Source organism: Hyperolius riggenbachi, chromosome 2 (genome assembly GCF_040937935.1).
Source record: "Hyperolius riggenbachi isolate aHypRig1 chromosome 2, aHypRig1.pri, whole genome shotgun sequence".
NCBI classification, from domain to species: Eukaryota; Metazoa; Chordata; class Amphibia; order Anura; family Hyperoliidae; genus Hyperolius; species Hyperolius riggenbachi.
The window spans coordinates 38,737,505-38,755,013 of record NC_090647.1 but is presented as its reverse complement, the minus strand read 5'-3'; positions in this window follow the sequence as shown (position 1 = coordinate 38,755,013).

Genomic DNA, 17,509 nt, shown 5'->3' with positions numbered 1-17,509 from the left:
AGCTGCAGTTATGCCTCCATCCTCCGGTGGCGCTGCAACTCTAAAGTGAGTTTGCCGGCTGTCGTTATGACGACAGGCGGAGATCTCACCAGCAGGAAGCAGAGCCCCGGAGGAGAGGAAGGAGAATGGCGGCCGACGTCGGGATCCCTGGGAGGTATGTAGAAACGCTCCCGCTGCGCGCATTGCTCTCCGGTGGCTACCCCGAGCAGAGGTCGGGATTACCGCTCTGAGCTTCAGTTTACCGCCCCGACCATAGCTCGGGATTAATGCCAAGGAGGTTACGCAGGATCACAATCGCAGGACATGCAGAATTTTGGGAGCATTTCCATTCTAATGTATGGGTCTTGATTCACTAACCGGCGCTAAGTGATAGCGCCGGAGTGAACAGCCGCTTAGTGTCCCATAAGTAGCTTTGCGGGCACTAATAGTCCCTCAAAGCTACATCGCGCACAAGACCACCCACATCGCGCGCGGCGCAGCGGGACAGTCACAGTGCGCGGTGCGACGATAACATCGCACCCGCTGCCTTGTAAATAAAAACGGCACATCGGGTGCCCCCGAAATGGCGCATCAATGACGTTATCGTCGCACCGCACACTATGACTGTCCTGTGGCGCTGCGCGCGATGTGGGTGGTCCTTATCTGTTAAGGCCTCCTAACCGGCTTAGCGCCGGTTAGTGAATCGAGGCCATTGTATAGGAGCGGGGAAATCTCTCTCAAAATCACTTACAAACGCTATCACAAATCACTAGCGATAGTGCTTCGTAGTGGGTCCCAGGCCTAAGGCCTCATTCACATTGTTAAATGCAGAATGTCCGTCCGTGCAAATTGGAACGCAGCGTGCACGATCGCAAGCCATCTGCACCACCATGCACTGCTGACCCCATTCACTACATTGCCCTGTGATCGTTTTATTGATGTCTTTGAGTTGTGTGGTATTGGTGCAATTACAAACAGATGGAAAAATGCAGCAAAACGTCCCAAGTATAAGGCCTCGTTCACATTATTAAATGGAGATGGCTGTGCGATCGGAACGCAACGCGTACGATAGCACGCCATCTGCGTTTGCATGTGTTGCATGGCTGATTCCCATTCACTGTAGTAAATGGGACAGCCATGCGTTTAGGCAAAAAATGCGCGCAGCATGCGTTCGCGCACCGCACAGGTCCGTAATGCATGCAGTGTGCACATTGGACAGTGCAGTCTATGTATGCACTTCTGAGGTCTGCCTCCCGCACACGTTGCCGAAATCCGGACGGCAAGGCATGTATACATACATAATAACTGGCATAGAGAAAGCGGTGTTGTTGCTATTAGCAACAGTTGTGCTTTTAGGAACCTACTGTAGACAATTCATTGCAGGGGATTGGATAATAAGCAACACATTTTACTAGAATCTCTGCTACTGCTGATATAATTACATTGAAAGTGTGACTGCCATCTGCTGGCAGATACAGTAAGTGCAGTTTTCAAAACTTGCCGAAGTTTTTATTACTTACTTCCCAGCTGTTGAATCCCCCGCCCCCTCCTGCAGTCACGCCCCTCCCCTCTGTATTATCATATTGGGCTGGCTTCTCCCATGCACAGTAAGCCCCACCCTGTGGTCTCCTCCTCCCTCCCCAGCAGCAGAGGATGAGAGGTGGACACGTAGCGGTGGGGGTACAGGGGCCTCATGGTGCAGCTACGTACAATCCAACACTAGCTTCATGTGCTGTAATAAGATGGGGACAGACCCAGCTCCTGCATTACTGCTACTGGAAGTGTATACCCCATGATTCATGATATGACCCCAACACTAATTATTTTAAGTGAACCTTTTACAAGGGGGTAACTAGAAATCACTCCCCCCCCCCCTCCTGCAAAACTTTGGATGGGCCCCCTCCCTTCCCTAGCTTTCTGCACAGGTAAGCTGAGAACCAATGTTATTCAATTGGCTAGTGCACACTTCATTGTGTTTTCCCTATGCAGATACAAAACAGAGCGCCGTGAAGCACTCTAGACAAGAGAAGGAGCGCTCCATAGTGCCTTACCATAAAAAACTCAGCTTTATTCGCAAGACAAATACATACTCACAAGATGTGCAGGTTAAAATCGCTTATCAGCAGTTAGGCCTCATTCACACTTGAGCGGGAATCACGCGATTCCTGCTCAGCGCACAACGCTAGCGGTTTTAAAAAAATGCTAGCCCATGTAAGCCTATGGCAGTATTTGCGGTTAGTGTTAACTGCACGTGACATGCAGCGTTTTGCCGGCGATGGCGATGAGCAAGCATAGCACTGCTAATCGCGATTGCTCCCAAAATTATGCAGTGTCCAGTAATTTTTCCACTTTAATCGCAGAAAAATCACTCCCGCAAAACGCTGGCGGTAATCGCCGGTGTTTTGCGGTTTTAGGTGTGAATGGGGCCTAAGGCTAGTCCGCTTAACAGATGACAAAGGCGCAGAGCGCCGAAACGCGTAATGATGTCACTCGCATGCCGAGAATAGGCCCCACTCATCCCCCTGCGAGACGAGCTCCTGGGACACCGGAGACCGTGCTGCTGGCCACAGTGCGAGTGTACCTGCCGCCGGGGTGTTAAGCCGACTAGCCTTACCGCTGATAAGTGATTTTAACCTGCACATCTTGTGAGTATGTATTTGTCTTGCAAATAAAGTGATTTTTTTATGGTAATGCACTATGGAGCGCTCCTTCTCTGTCTAGATTTCTCTGTATCCCTAAATTGGAGCAGCGCAGTGCATATAACCAAGAGGATAGAGCGGATTTGTGGAAGTGACTGATTTCTGCAGTGGGAGCGCAAGGATTTTGTTTGTTTCCAGCAGTGAAGCACTGCAGGCATTTTATCTCTCAATTACATTCGCCTCTGTGATAAAAATGTGCATGTTTTCACACATAGAGTGCAGAAAACGCATACAGGCAACCAGGGTCGGACTGGGCCACAGTACAGTTTTTTTCCCTCAGTGGGCCCTGCCTCCAGGTCTCTGGTGGGCCCCCCCCTCCTTGTCTGACAGAGCTCCAATTGCTGCCTGCAGCACAAAAATTCTCTTCTCAGTGCTGTAATCACTCATGCTGAGAGCAGTGGCGTAGCTAAGGAGCTGTAGGCCTCGATGCAAATTTTACAATGGGGCCCCCAAGCTCTCTATACATAGGGTTGCCAGGTGTCCGGTTTTACACCGGACAGTCCGGTTCTTGTTCTCTGTGTCCGGTTGAAAAAGTCATGCTAAACCGGACAATTAAGTTGTCCGGTTTTAGAGCCCCCCCCCCGCAGCGCAGGAGGAGAACAGCGCAGCAGAGAGAGAGCTGGGAGCAGCGGTGGAGAAGGGGGGCAATCTCCCCCCCCCTTCCCTCACCTTAGGGTGCTCTCTCTCCCCCGCTGTCTCCTCCAATATGATGTGCAGGGCTGGCGAGTGGCTGCAGGCGGAACTTACCTCTGTGTCGCTCCAGCGCCGGAAGTTCGGGTCCCGCAGCCGCTGAGAATCTCATTCATGAGCCGGACAACACTAATCAGTCTGAATAGTGTTGTCCGGCTCATGAATGATTCGGATCTTTGATCCGGATCTTTTTTGAGTCGAATCTCAGGCTCAGCGGCTGCGGGACCCGAACTTCCGGCGCCTGCGACACGCCGACACAGAGGTAAGTTCCCCCCTCAGCCAGCCAGCCAGCACATCATATTGGAGGAGACAGCGGGGGAGAGAGAGCACCCTAAGGTGAGGGAAGGCAAGGGGGGGGAGATTGCCCCCCTTCTCCACCGCTGCTCCCAGCTCTCTCTCTGCTGCGCTGTTCTCCTCCTGCGGGGGGGCACCTGGCTACCTGGCTACCTATTCTGGGCACATATAGCCCCTGGCTAGTGGCTACCTATTCCGGGCACATATACCATTACCCCCTGGCTACCTATTCTGGGCACATATAGCCCCTGGCTACCTATTCTGGGCACATATAGCCCCTGGCTACCTATTCTGGGCACATATAGCCCCTGGCTACCTATTCTGGGCACATATAGCCCCTGGCTACCTATTCCGGGCACATATACCCCCTGGCTACCTATTCTGGGCACATATAGCCCCTGGCTACCTATTCTGGGCACATATAGCCCCTGGCTACCTATTCCGGGCACATATAGCCCCTGGCTACCTATTCTGGGCACATATAGCCCCTGGCTACCTATTCCGGGCACATATACCCCCTGGCTACCTATTCTGGGCACATATACCCCCTGGCTACCTATTCTGGGCACATATACCCCCTGGCTACCTATTCTGGGCACATATACCCCCTGGCTACCTATTCTGGGCACATATAGCCCCTGGCTACCTATTCCGGGCACATATAGCCCCTGGCTACCTATTCTGGGCACATATACCCCCTGGCTACATATACTGGGACATATATACCCCTGCCTACGTATACTGGGACATTTACACCCCTGCCTACATATACTCGGACATATATACCCCCTGGCTACATATACTGGGCACATATATCCCTGGCTACATATACTGGGAACACTGGCTGTTTGTCATTATGTGCATTTAGTGGTGAAAAGCTGTCTCTTTTGTGCATTTACTGGTGAAAAGCTGTCTCTTTTGTGCATTTACTGGTGAAAAGCTGTCTCTTATTATGTGCATTTACTGGTGAAAAGCTGTGTCTTATTATGTGCATTTACTGGTGAAAAGCTGTCTCTTGTGCATTTACTGGGGAAAAGCTGTCTCTTATTATGTGCATTTACTGGTGAAAAGCGGTCTCTTATTATGTGCATTTACTGGTCAAAAGTGGTCTCTTATGTGCATGTACTGGTGAGGACAGTTAGTGACATGGCTATGTACTCTGTAATGTGCTGCAGAAGATGTCAGTGCGATATAAATACTGCAAAAAACATTTTTTAAAAAGCCCATTGCTTAGCCCCACTCTACATAAAAGTGCGCTTCTGACTCCGCCCCTAACTCCACCCCTAACTCCACCCCCTGTCCGGTTTTCTCCATCAGCCGACCTGGCAACCCTATCTATACATAACAATTGATACGGCGCACCAAAACCTGCCAATGGCAACTACAGTGTCAGAGGTGCAAGAAGGGGATGGGAAATAGCCTGTTAATGATTACCACTATTCAAAGTATCTATAGAAGTGATTATTATGAGCACAGGACCAATAGAGAGGTAATACTGTAGTTGAGGGAGGGCTCAAGGGCCCCGATGCGCTCGCAACCTCTGCAAAGAAGGACATTACTTTATATTGAAGGAGGGGACTCTATGCAAAGTTTTGCTGGGCAGCAGTGTCTCTGAATTACAATGCTGCTAAGATCATGTACATTTGACCCTGTCCTTAATACATCATGACCACGCCCACCTTCTGACGCATGGTCACGCCCTTTTTTCACCGCAATCATGGGATGTGTGGGCCCCAGGATGAAATTTCTTTGGTGGGCCCCCAGTGTCACAGTCCGACCCTGCAGGCAACGGACAAATGTGCTCCAAGACTCAGCTTATTACACTAAGCTCCAGTGCACACAAAAATGCGCAAGATTAATCGTAAACGCTCAGCGCTTTTTGTAGTGATTTTTCAGAGCGATCCTAGGCATGTGCCTAGTGATATTCTAAGGAGTACATTTGAAATCGGCGCCGGTAGACTTGGGCGCAGAATACAGCTGGTATATGGCTGATCCTGCTTCTGCACAAGTCCGGGCCGTTTTAATTACTATTCCCCCTCCAGGCCGCCATGGATAGTGGGGGAATGAAATAATTCGGCTTCTAGCGATTGCTGGAGGCCGAATTATTGTGTTTTTTAAGCAACCTCGGCTCCATCTTCTGACGGAGCCGACGTTACTCACTGAGCGTTGCAATAGGAATGATTCCTATTGTAGTCTATAGAGGCGCCGGCTGCGCCCAAATCTAGCAGCGCTGAAAAGCACTGCTCCGATTCTAAGCGTGCCTAGTGATATTCTAAGCATGCCTAGCGATTTTTGGAGCGTTTTTCTGTAGAATTTTTAATTTTTTGTTACAGTTGAGCTGGAACTGAACAGCTTCTGTAACAAAAACTTTTGGAAAATCGCTCTGATCTAGCACTTTTCAGAGCGATTTTCCACTTTCCTGTACTTAAAGGAGAATTGTAGTGAGAGGTATATGGAGGCTGCCATATTTATTTTAATTTAAGCAATACCAGTTCCCTGGCTATCCTGCTGATCCTCTGCCTCTAAGGGCCCGTTTCCACTGTTGCGGAAATGGCCGCAAATCTGCAGAGTTTCCCCGCAGGCAAATCGCGTGGGGAAACTCTGCCATAGGGGATAACGACGCCGCCGGCCGAATCGCTTGCAGTAGCGATTCGGCCGGAACCCCCCACAGAATTCGCGGCGGAGGCTGCGATTCCCATAGCCGTGGATGGCACGGCTCATGGGATTCGCCTGCGATCCTGCTCAGTGCCGGCGTGCGTCTACGAGACGCACGCCGCACAAGTGGAAACGAGCCCTAATACTTTCAGCCATAGGCCCTGAACAAGCATGCAGCATATCAGGTGTTTCTGACAATTTTGACAGATATGACAAGGTTAGCTGCATGCTTGTTTCTGGTGTGATTCCGACACTTCTTCAGCCAAATAGACCAGCAGGGCTGCCAGGCAACTGGTATTGATTAAAAGGAAATAAATATGGCAGCCTCCATATCCCTCTCACTACAGTTCTCCTTTAACATTGAGGCAGAATCGCCTCAGAAATCAGCAGAAATGCTGCAGGACCCGAGTTTGCGTTTGGGGAGAAAATCACATCGCTCTGGTGTGCTCCATCCCATTCACATACATTAGCCAAGCGCTCTTGGTGTGCACCAGCCCTGTCCATCTCTGTTGGAGCAGAATGGCTCTGCCTCTGAAGACTCCTCCACCATCTTTACAGTACAGAGCATTTGGGGAGGCTTAGAGAGGTTGGGGGCTGGGCATTGTACAAAAGAGCCTGCTGCACACTGAATAGGGACTGTCTACAAATCTTCGTCTGCAAAACTTTGTATGATTCCTTGTCAGTGGCTGTGCAGATGCAGTCATTAGAACAATTGTGCAGAGAGCAGAAAGTTTTTTTTCTATCTGTGCCCTTAGTTGTCAGTCTCTCAGGAAAGGGAAAAGCAACTTCTCCCTATGGCTTCTGGGCCCCCCTGCAGCTGCCTCCGTTGCAGGGTCTATTGTTATGCCCCGAATTAAAGGGAACCTAAACTGAGAAGGATATGGATTTTTCCTTTTAAAATAATACCAGTTGCCTGTCTCTCTGCTGACCCTGTGTCTCTAATTATTTTAGCCGCAGCTCCTCCTGAACAAGCATGCAGATCAGGTGCTCTGACTGAAGTCAGGCTGGATTAGCTGCATGCTTGTTTCAGGTGTGTGATTCAGCCACTACTGCAGCCAAAGAGATCAGCAGGACTGCCAAGCAAATTGTATTGTTTAAAAGGAAACATCCATATCCCTCTCAGTTAAGGTTCCCTTTAACTGAAAAAAAAGAAAAAGAGTTTTACTTACCTGGTGCTTTGACCAGCCTCCTGCAGCCGTCCTGTGCTAGTTTCGTTTCTGCCAACTTATTAGTAGGCGGGGCCGTGCGCCTGTGCGGCCCTGGCTGAGCGCAACCTGAGCGCCTGCACAGGTCGCACTTGCTGACATGAACGCGTAGGCGCCCGCCGACGAAACTAAGCCGCGGAAAAAGTGAGTTTTGAGGGAGCGTTTAAAGATATCAAAGATTCGAGAGTGACGGATGTGTGGTGGAAGGGCATTCCAAAGAAGGGCTGTAGCACGTGAGAAGTCTTGTATACGAGAATGCGAGGAGGTGATTCTAGAGGAGGACAAAAGAAGGTCGTATGCAGATCTGAGATTGCAGGAGGTCTGGGCCTGAGAGGTACAGTTGTGTATCATATGCCTATAATGCTATTGAAAACCAAATTAGTTGATGAAGTTGCCAAGGCCGTGCATGTAGATGGAAAAAGAGGAGGGGGACCAAGGACAGAGCCTTGAGGTACCCCCACAGACAAAGGATGTGGAGAAGAGGTCTGATCTGAGTAAAGGGACTCATACACTGGTCAATTTCAGCCATTAATCGATCAATTAGAAATCAATTCTATCAAATCAGCCAATCGATCAATTTGCAGGCGATTTTCGATCGATTAGATCTATCGGACTGGATGGAAATTCTGAAATCTATTGGAAATCTGTTCCTAGTGTGTGGGACACATCAGATAGATTCCTGTCAGGCATCTGACAGAAATCTATCTGATGGTCGAATCTGCTGCAAATCTATCAGTGTATGGCCACCTTTAAGGTAGCCATACACTGGTCGATTTGCCATTAGATCGACCAACTGACAGATCCCTATCTGATCGAATCTGGTCAGAGAGGGATCATATGGCTGCCTTTACTGCAAACAGATTGTGAATCGATTTCAGCCTGAAACCGATTACAATCTGTTGAGCTGCTCCTGCCGCCTGTCCCCCCCCTAATCCCCCCCCCCCCATTACATTACCTGAAGCTGGCTTCGGGTCCTCTTTTCCGCGCCGCACCGCATCCCGCACCGCATCCCAGCGTACACTTTGTCACTCCGTGACCAGGAAGTTCAAATAGAGCACCCTCTATTTGAACTTCCTGGTCACTGGCGTGACACAGGAAGTTAATGTACGCTGGGATGGAAGCAGGAACAGAGCGGTGCAGCGCGGAGAAGAGCCAGCACAGGTAATGTATGCCTGTATCGGATTGGCCGCCGCTAGCGACGCGCTCCCTACCCGCGGGCGATCGATGGTAATTTCCCACACGGCACGATCGATGGACCGATACGATTTCGGGAGGAAATCGGATCGGCGGGTGCGTTTAGCGCGAACGATTGGCAGCAGATTCGATCCCAGTGATCGAATCTGCTGTCGAAACGGCGGCAAATCGGGCCAGTGTATGGCCAGCTTTAGAGCCTGTCAGATACCTTTCAGATAGATAGATAGAACAGACGGATGGTTTATTCCTGTGTGGGTGAAGCTAATATTGCGCACAACTGAGGAATGAATGGCCAGGTTGCAGTGACTCATCAGGATAATGAATTTAGGGAAACTCGGCTAATATATAATGAAGTTAGCAGTTGAGCAGCAGTTGAACGCAGTCCAGAGTGCGTCGCTCAGTAACAAATGACTGCCTGTCCTATTGTAGCTGAACGCCAATACATCACTATTAACCTTTTCATTAGATCGGAAAGTATTGTGTGTTTTCTGGAAGTAATCAGTCTTGTATTGTTAACCGTTTTTACCGCAAAGTGTTTTCCCATTTTACAGTCTTATATTATATAAATTGTGAACAGGTAGGATTATATAATATATTTCTATCGCGGTAATCCTACCTGATCACAATTGTGAGCATAGAATGCTGGCATTAGTCCTGCAATTAGCAATGTTCCTAACATATTCAGTGCCGTTTTATGTACATTTTAAAGAGGCACTGTATTGAAAATTGTTAGAAGTTTAAGAGTCCTTTTCCACTAGCAATCGCTAGCGTTAGCGCTAAACGATAGCGATTGCGATTCAACAGTTAAAAATTTTCCCGGAGTTTTCGATTTTGCTACGCTATGCACTACATAACAAAATCGCGGCAAAAATCGTTCCGCGGCGGGATCGCGATTAAGTAAAAAACGAATTGCGGTACTGGAAATTATCTACCGCGATTGCTATGTTAAAATACAAACCGTAGCGATTTTAAAATCACTAGCGATTTGCGATTTTGCAATTCAGCATCGCAATCACCGCTAGTGGAAAAGGACCCTTGAGGGGTTTTGTGGAATGATAAAAAAAAAAACCCAAACCGACACTTACCTGGGGTTTCTATCGGCCCCCTGTAGCTGTCATGTCCTGCGCCGTCCTCCTCCGATGCTCCGTTCCCCGCCGCCAGTCCCGGTGTAATTATCCATTTAACTCGATGGCCGCTGCGCGGCCGTGGCTGTGAGCGTGCTTGCTCCAGCTTGCGTCTCCGGGAGCTTACTGTACAGGTGCAGTACAAGGAAAGACGAATAATTCACCGGTGCCGGCGGCGGGGAACAGATGATCGCAGGAGGACGGTGCGGGACATGACAGCTACAGGGGGCTGATAGAAGCCACAGGTAAGTGTCAGGTTTTCTTTTTTAATCATTCCACAGAACCCCTTCAACAACATAGTAACCTTAAACTGCAGTATAGTAAAAAAAACACGTCTCCGTGTTCCCCAGAGGGGCTCACAATCTAATCCCTACCATAGTTCTATGTCTATATCGTGTAGTGCGTGTATCATAGTCTAGGGCCAATTTAGGGGGAAGCCAATTAACTTACCTGCATGTTTTTGGGATGTATGAGGAAACTGGAGTGACCGGGGAAAAACCACGCAAACACGGGGAGAACATACAAACTCCATGCAGATAGTGCCCTGGCTGGGATTCAAACCAGGGACCCAGCGCTGCAAGGCGAGAGTGCTAACTTCTACGCCACCGCGCTGCCCAAAACGTCCTTAAAGAGAATCAGTACTCTAAAATTCTTACAATAAAAAGCATACCATTCTATTCATTATGTTCTCCTAGGCCCCTCTGTCCTGTTTCTGCCACTCCCTGCTGCAATCCTGTCTTGTAATTGCCATTTTTATGCAGTGTTTACAAACAAAAAACATTGCTTCTAACCAGAGTGAGAACAGCTCACTGTGTGACTCATGCAGAGCTTGGAGAGGGTGTGTATAGCTTCTGACTATGACAAGCAGTGCTGCACATTCCACACATTCCAGCCTAAGCCCGACAGAGCCGACAGAGGAAAGAAGATAAGATTTATTACAGAGACAGTGCAACTAGAAAAGGCAGCAGTATGCCAGAGCACATTAGAACAGGTATAGGAACTTATAGGATAGAAGAAATAAGGTTTAAAATTTTGTTACAGAGTCTCTTTAAAGCAAGTGATAAACGTTTCAGGGAATAGCTGCACGTTCGTTTTGTTTCTTCTCACCCCATTGGCACTTCTTATCGTCTATAACTGTTGCTGTGGACTGAGCCTTCTATAAGCCACCACTTACGAAAGGATTAGATTCTAGAATTAGATGCGGTCTGCAGCCACTGAATGGCGAGATGTTAATAATGAGTTGGATGATCAACCGCATGCTGGAATGTCAGACAAGCTGAGAAGTCCGAGCTGGCATTGTGAGCCAATTAAATGCTGCCCAGAAGAATGCTGTCATCTCCCGGAATCATTTCCATCTCAGGACACAAAGCAAGCCATCTGTCTGTAAGTATCCGAAAGCCGCCTCCAACTACAGAACTACACTGATGTATCTGTGCTGATAGAAATGCCCGGGACACAGTACAGAAGGTCATCAAATTAGCGGAGAGGATCATCAGCAAATCACTCCTCCCCTCCTCCCCCGGACCTCCTCTCAGGGCAGTTTCTTTGGCTAAGGGTTTCGCAGACCCTTACTCTTTAGGGAGAGTCACATAGCCACAGGTCACAAGTAGATCTGCCTACTTACTGGTGACCAGCCGCTCATCCAGGAGGAAGCAGGGACCAGGAAAACACAGGCACAGAGAGCCTGGAAAGCCGACTCCTCCATGGGTGTCGCACACTGACAGCCTGCAGTACCGCTAGAGGACATCAGGTGTCCTCACGCGGTGGTGACGTGATGTCTGACGCAGGCAACCTAGGAGGAGTCAAGTAAGGTGATCGCGCTGGTAATCTTCTTCTTCCATTTGGCTGCACCGCGCGTCACCAGCTCCCTATGTTCTTCTGCCTGCACCCCCCCTTCTTCAACTTGCAGGTCTGCGCCCAGTGCGCTCGCCCTGCCCAAGAAATGGCCCTGCCTCCTTTACAACTCTAGACTGCACTCTAGGGTACTGAGGATCGCCAACGGCCTCTCAAACCCAGGCAGTCACTTTCTCAGTCTTGCCCATCTTGCAAGGGTCATAAAACAAGTGTGGGCCCAGAACAAGTGTAGCCACAAAAACACCTGATCTGAAGGATGGACCCCTTTATCAGAGGGAGGGAAGTCGTTATTGGGTCCCCCTTACAGACGGCTGCTGAAGTACCTTTTTTTATTTTTCTAATTTGAGCTCTGGCGATCGCTGGCGTCCAAATCATTGAGCACCGCTATACCTGTAATTCTCATTATGGCCTATGGAGGCGCCTAAATGATCGGCGCAGCTGCGCCAAAATTAGCTGTCTCATTGGTCAGAGTCTATGACTAAGAGGTACTAGAGGCAGAGGATGAGCAGGACAGCCAGGCAACTGGTATTGCTTAAAAGGAAATTAAAGTGGTCTGAAACTCTGACATAAAATTCAATAAAAATGTGTTTTCTTACTTTGTGTTACTCATACAGTTATCATATTTGCTTTTGTGCACATCTAATATTTTCTGTTTACAAATTACAAGTTTCCAAAGTGTCGTTTTTCTTGCCCTGAAAGCTGGCGTTGCATTTTATTCTTTTTCTATTATAAGTGATATATATATATATATATATATATATATATATATATATATATATATATATATATATATATCCTTCTAATGAGCTATTCTGAACACTGTGTGTGCCTGAAGCAGAGACAATTTCTGGAGAGTGTTTGTTTACATTCCAGTGTTGATACATTTCTGTTTAACAAGTAAAAAATATACTGTTATCTCTAGTTTGGATGCGGATTTGAAGCTGAAGGGCAGGAGAAAATGCTTTGTTTAACCATTTCAGTGATGTTCTGCTAGCATTTTTTTCTGGGATAGTAGCTTTCAAGCTGTGAGGAATCTTTTAGAGCAAAGTAGAAATGCTGGCTTTCAGACCACTTTAATATGGCAGCCTCCATATGTCTCTCACTTAAGGTTCCCTTTAAAGGTATTAAACATGTCAGCCCCATATTGCTTTCACCTTAGTTCCTGTAATGGTCACCGGTCACGAAGCCATCATGAAGGTTCAGATTGTTCTAGATATAATGGGGCCCTGGGCAGGGTAATAGATTTGGGGCCCCTTGTGGTCTCGTTGGTAAGCTGTAGTCGAGGGAGATCAGAGAAGGTGGTTGGGAGGCCCCTTGACACCGACTAGGCCCCAGTCACCTGCCTAAGTTGCCTAGTTGATCATCCTCCTTTGATAAAGGGTCAGATGTATTATCATGAGTTCCGCAGCTTTCGCGCAGAGCTGAGAATATTGATTTCTGAGGTTTGAGCCGTGAATTCTCACACTTATCTCCTGTCTCTCAAAGTCTGTAGCTGAGGTTTCGGTAAAACCACATGAAGATCTGCCAGTCTGAGTAGTGCAGAAGTGAGCTGTGCTTGTCAGTCTGGGGATAGGGGGGTCTGAGGAAGTGCAGATTACAGATGCCAATGTTCAGTAACCCCGCCCCTTCCTCCCCCACACTGCTGATTATTGGAGGGAACTGATTGTCCCTCCCGTGAACCTGGGTACTTTCATGATATGACTCCAGCCCTGCCTGACACTAATGCTGAAAGAGAGATGAGTCACTATCTCATGCAACCTTCCAATGGGGGGGTCACCCACTGCCAGACCACGGTGGGGAATTCTCCCATCGACTATCGATGCATAAATGAGAGATCTACCAGTTTTAAAGAGGACCTGTAGTGAAAATAGCACAATGAATAAAATTGCATATTGTTTACATTATTCATTAATAGATTATTTAGTCAGTGTTTGCCCATTGGAAAATCTTTCCTCTCTCTTATGCTGGGAACACACGATACGTTTTTTGCGTTCGATTCTGTTATCTTCCACCCATTTTTATTATCTTTTTCCATTCATTTCTATACAATAAGTTTTGAATCAGGATGATACCATTTATTGGCTAACTTAGAGATGGATAAGCAGTGAGCTTTCGACTTATAAAAAGCCTTCGTCGGACTGGTTTCTGACCAAAACTGAAAAACACAGCTTATATACACTGACATACAGAGGAGAAACATTCTTTAGCAAACATAAATGTAATTAGATGCCCTAACTGTTACTGAGGAGGCTTTCCCAGGCATCCTATCTAAATTGATAAGATCAATAGAATCCTCAGAATCCTTTTTGGTCAGGAACCAGTCCGACGAAGGCTTTTTATAAGTCGAAAGCTCACTGTTTATCCATCTCTAAGTTAGCCAATAAATGGTATCATCCTGATTCAAAACTTCTTGCTTTTACTCATGGCTAACACGGTACAACACTTTACTATTTCTATACAATACAATACAATAACATTTCTATAGCGCTTTTCTCCCATAGGACTCAAAGCGCTTAGGCTCTCTCAGATTCAGTAATTGGTAGTAGGATGAAGTATTCACACAACAAAAGTTATAATTCTGCAAATGCCAAACAGAACAGGTGAGTTTTCAGTCTGGATTTAAACACGTCCAGGGATGGAGCTGTACTGATCTGCTGAGGTAAGGAGTTCCAAAACGTAGGGGCAGCATGACAGAAGGCTCTGGGACCAAAAGTTTCCAAGTGGACTCTGGGTATGACTAGATTATTAGAACCTGTGGATCTGAGATTGCGGGGATTGCTACACAGCTGCAACATATCTTTCATGTATCCAGGGCCCAGATTATTCAGTGATTTAAATGTCAGTAGGCCGATCTTGAATAGGACCCTCCATTCTATAGGTAGCCAGTGAAGGGAGTGCAGGACTGGCGTTATGTGGCAGTGACGGGGTTGGTTGGTTAGCAGTCTGGCAGCAGTATTCTGTATCAGCTGTAGGCGGTACAAGACCTTTTTTGGAAGGCCAGTGTAGAGAGCATTGCAGTAGTCCAGTCGGGATGTGATGAAGGCATGGTCTAAGGTTGGCAGATCTTCTGGGGGGATCAGGAATCAAACGGTAAAAGGATCGAGAGGAATATCGGACATGACGGAATTTGTCAATCGAACGCATCTATCGAGCGGGGAAACGAAACGTGCGTTCACAGCCTTATTTACATTCTGAAATTTATCACTGGTGGTGACATCTTTTGTTCTGTCAGGTGATCTGAGGGAGATACTGCTTGCTTGGTAATTGGAAAAAGCTGTGATTTCCCACGATGCAATGAGGTTCACAGACCGCAAACTGTCAGGGCCATGGTCATGATATCACACTGAAGAAGGGGTTTCAGGTAGTTTAGGTAGTGACAGGTGCCCCCCAGTTTAGGTAGTGACAGGTGTGCCCCCCAGTTTAGGTAGTGACAGGTGCCCTCCAGTTTAGGTAGTGACAGGTGCCTGCCCAGTTTAGGTAGTGACAGGTGCCCACCAGTTTAGGTAGTGACAGCTGCCCCCCAGTTTAGGTAGTGACAGGTGCCACCCAGTGTATGTAGTGACAGCTGACCCCAGTTTGGGTAGTGACAAGAGCCCCCAGTTTAGGTAGTGACAGGTGCCCCCCAGTTTAGGTAGTGATAGGTGCCCCCCAGTTTAGGTAGTGACAGGTGCCCCCCAGTGTATGTAGTGACAGGTGCCCCCCAGTGTATGTAGTACTAGTGACAGGTGCCCCCCAGTGTATGTAGTGACAGGTGCCCCCCAGTTTAGTTAGTGACAGGTGCCCCCCAGTTTAGGTAGTGACAGGCGCCCCACAGTTTAGGTAGTGACAGGTGCCCCAGTTTAGGTAGTGACAAGAGCCCCCCAGTTTAGGTAGTGACAGGTGCCCACCAGTTTAGGTAGTGACAGGTGCCCCCCAGTGTATGTAGTGACAGCTGCCCCCAGTTTGGGTAGTGACAAGAGCCCCCAGTTTAGGTAGTGACAGGTGCCCCCCAGTTTAGGTAGTGACAGCTGCCCCCCAGTGTATTTAGTGACTGACCCCACTCACTGTAGTCCCAGCAGCCAGCCCAGCGTCAGAACTCAAAATCAGCCGGGCGCCGGCAACCAGTGAGAGCGGGCGAACGGTACCCCGTGGACACCGTGCTGCATATGCGGAAGTGATGTCAGTGTGGTGTCAGCAAGGTCCTCATTGTACTGCCCAATACATATATATTTTGATTGTAATACTGATTGATCAAAAATGCCAAAGTTTCAACATATTTTTATTACATACAATATTTATATTGAATCAAGTAAAAACATTGTGTAAAGTGTGGTGACCTTAAGATTGACAGTTCTAAAGCTTGCTGGTTGGCTGGATAGTGTACTGGTTAGGGGCTCTGCTTCTGACACAGGAAGCCTGGATTCAAATATTGTCCTTTTCCAGTGGCGTACCTATCATAAGGCTGCAGGTGCTCACAGCCCCGGGTGCAGCCATGGCTAGGGGTGCCGCTGTGGTGCTCAGTCACTGCGTTCTTCCACCTGGGACCTTTTTTTCATAGTTTGGGCAACAAGCGGGAAAATAGCAGCAGGCAGTGGAGGGGACTGTATTACTTCCTGCACTAGATGTAGCACCCCTTCCTGTCCCGTGGGCAATGTCTCCTCGCTCTCTACACACAACCTGCAGTGAGTGAATGTGCAGAGCAGCAGGGTGAGTAGAGAGAATGATTGCTGTGCTGCATCTCGGACAATAGCAGGGAAAGGTGGCAGGATGTGTTTACTGTTTTCAAAGATGCCTGTCATTAGTAGCCAGGTGCACTGGCTGCTGTAATGCCCCAGTGCCATAGACTATTATATACCCTGATCAGAGTAATTAATCAATAATGCAGGGCAGTCTGCTGTAGCAGAAGCCAGTGATACAGGATGACAGCCGACGTCTGTAGTGAGCAGAGAAGCAAGCTCCAGGCAATTTAGATTAGCTTGATTGTAGGTAATCTTATCTCTTTTCCCAGCTCCCCCTCCCACCCTGTTGTCCTTCCCCCTGACCCTTTCCTCTTTTCAGATTTTAGCAGCTTCTTTTAACAGCATGTCCCTGCCAAACAGTACTGGTGATGTCTGCAGTCCTGGCGAGAGGTCTTCCTGCCATTTCTCCTCTCCCACCAGAATCTCTGTCTCGTGCCTCTACCTGTTTATCTCCCCACAAAAATTGCGTAGTGTGTGGCAGCTTTAAGACTGACAGTTCTAAAGCTTGCTGGTTGGCTGGATAGTGTACTGGTTAAGGGCTCTAATTCTGACATAGGAAGCCTGGACTCAAATATTGGCTCTTTCTGTTCAGAAAGTCAGCATGTATTCAGTAGGAGACTTTAGGCAAGACTCCCTAACACTGCTTCTGCCTACTGAGCGCGCCCCTAGTGGCAGCAGCCCTAGCGATTCGACACCCGTCAGGAGCAAAGTGCAATATAAATGTTACAGTATTTGTCCTTGTCTTTTACTGTACAATAAATCGTTGCTGCCAATGCTTGCATTTCTGCCCGGACAGGTTCTCTTTAATGTGGCATTGGTGTGATATTTTTTCCCGGTTGGGGTGACTGGAAAGTTCAGCTGTGCCCCATGGCGTGTTCAGGGGGTGGCTTGTTTCGCTCTGAAACTCAGATATATATAAATTAGGGTCAGAGAGAGTGTGAGAATGAAATCGTTATACCCATTCAGGGCCCAGACAGACAAATGAGTCAAATGGGGAAGTCAGCCGGCTGGTATATACCACGAGCAGATGAGTCATCGGGTGACACAGAGGTCATGTTCTCACCAGCCTATCTATCATGGTGGCTTTAATGGATACC